We start from the raw sequence: 2633 nt of genomic DNA on the forward strand, positions 1-2633 counted from the left end.
CTTCCCAGACCAGGGCACGAACCCGTGTCCCCTGCATTGGCAGGCGGACTCTCAACCACTGCGCCAACCAGGGAAGCCCTTTTCCCTTTTCTTAGTCAGTTAAACATCTATTCAGGTAGAGGTAGTCCAGTGTTACCTTCCCCATGAAACTCCAGCTTTCTCTGGCAGCAAATCACTTCCTCCTCTGGACACTCTGTGCATAGACTCTCTCACATGGCGCTATGATTATTTTATATTTTACATGCTTGTCACCTCCACTAAACCATAAATTCCTTTTAGGCTGGGATTGGTTTCCTTTCTTTGTTTCCCCAGAGCCTGACATGGTGATCAGCAAATGAAAAGTGTTGCATCAATATCTGATGAATGTATGAGAAAGTCTTCACCTGATACCACCTAGATCCTACCAGGTGAGGCCTTCCTTGCCTGTCTTTCTTCTGTAATATCTCTTTTTAACTAAAACACTAGGAAGAGACTAAAGCAAGAAAGTCAGATTTTCCATATTTGGGGCTAAATCTCTCTTATAAAAAGAAATAAGATATTTTCACAAACCAGCAAGGAAAATTCCAGGGGAAAAGCCAGGCAAATCAGCAGAGTTTCCAATCTGTCACCACTTTAATCCTTCTTGTAAATCACTTCCAGTTTAATTTTAAAGGACAAAACACCACTGTCTTCATGTCTTTTTCTATTTAAGAACTTAATGAGTGGCTCCCATTGCCTATCTGGTCAAATCCAAGTTTCCCAGTCTGGTTTTGAAGATCTTCCACAGCCTGGCTGCATTTCACCTAACCAATTCACTGTCCACACAACCGTCAGAATTACCTTCCTGAAACACTCTCACACTCAAAAATATTTTAAGCCTCCTCATGACTTCAGATGAATTTCAAATTCCTCACATAAGCTTTCTACTGTTTGGCCCTGGTCTTGTGTTTTCTGGCATATCCTCTTCTATAGTCTTCAATCTTCGGTTAACTTCCCAAGTTGTCTTTCCCAGATATTTCTTATATTCTTCTGTTTTTGTGTCTCTATACTGTTCAACTTGTTCCTGAACCACCTGTAATGCTCTCTCCCACATCTGTTTTAAAAGTCAGCAGTTCCAATACAAAAGACATCCAATCCACCAAGCTTTCTCCATTTTTCTCTACCCTCATGGAGAATCAATCTCTGTTTGGAGCCAGTTGCCTAGGACCACATGCTCTTCTCATATTCCCTACAGCTTGTCATAATACTCTATCCTTCCATGATAGTTATTTATGTAAGTACTGTAGCATGTCTATCAGCATACACACATCTTTTAAAACACGCTCCCTAGACCCCACATCTATCGTTCCATTTTACTGCTTCCCTTTCTAGTAAAATTCCTCAAAAGATCTGTTTATATATGGTGTTTCACTTTCCCTCCTCCCATCTCTTGAGCTCACACCAAACAGACTTTCATCCACCACTCACTGAAATTGCTTTTATCAAAGTCATCAATAACCTGCATATCTTAGAAAGTCAAAGAGCAACACAGTAAGTCCCTACATATAAACCTTCAAGTTGCGAGCTTTCAAAGATGTGAATGTGCATTCAAATGTCCAGTCACATAAGTTAGTTCACATGTCTGGTGTACATTGTCACGTGCATTCTCTACACGTGCTTGTGCTTTCGTGTACTTTACTGTACAGTACTATATAGAGTACAGTAGTACCGTATCTTTATTTCAAGCCCAGGATGTCTGGAAGCAAGTGTAAAAGCAGCGGTGATGTAGCTGGTACTGCTAAGAAGCGCCAGGAATTGGAGGCCCAGAGAAAGGACAAAGAGAGACAAGAGGAAGAAGAAGTAACTGAAGAACTGAAGAAATTCATGACGCAGGAAGTGGTGAGGAGATTTTCTTTATTTGATGAGGCACTATTAGTTTTTGAGGCACAGGACCGTGTAGAATGGTACACGAAGGAAGGTTGCAGCAGCTGTTCAGAGTGCAATCCAGTGGTACCGTGTCATCTATGATGAGAAAAAAAGAGCTATTACTCAGATGTCACTGGATCGCTTTTTTTAAGACGGTAGATAGAATTGAATCCAGCAAGAAACCAGGACCTGTGCCATCACCGTCAGGCATGAATGAAATTGCAGCCTGCCCTCCGTCTCCTATTGCTGAGGATCCTTCAGCTCTACCACCTCCCACCTCCTTTCCCTCCTCCAGTCGGTAACTCTTCTTGCCTGTTCACTCGATGCCAGCTCCTGTATGCCAGCGGTTGTACTTGTACTACTGTACTTTTCAAGGTACTGTACTATAAGATTAAAAATGTTTTATTTTTTGTGTCTGTTTGCTTTTTATGTATTATTTGTGTGAAAGCTATTACAGTATAGTGCTATATAGCTGATTGTGTTAGGTGGGTACCTAGGCTAACTTTGTTGGACTTACAAACAAATTGGACTTATGAACGTGCTCTCGGAATGGAACTCGTCCCTATGGAGGGGACTTACTGTATTCAGTTGTCATCTTGAACAAACCATACCATTTGACACAGTTAATTGCTCCTTGGTGCTTGGACCAATCTCCTTCTTTGGTGCCTGGAACACCACTTTCTCTTGTTCCTCCACATCCCTCCTCCACTTCCTGGCCAGTCTTTCTCTGGTGTCTTTACTTGATCTGA

Source organism: Lipotes vexillifer, unplaced genomic scaffold (assembly GCF_000442215.2).
Source record: "Lipotes vexillifer unplaced genomic scaffold, Lipotes_vexillifer_v1.1 scaffold327, whole genome shotgun sequence".
NCBI classification, from domain to species: domain Eukaryota; kingdom Metazoa; phylum Chordata; class Mammalia; order Artiodactyla; family Lipotidae; genus Lipotes; species Lipotes vexillifer.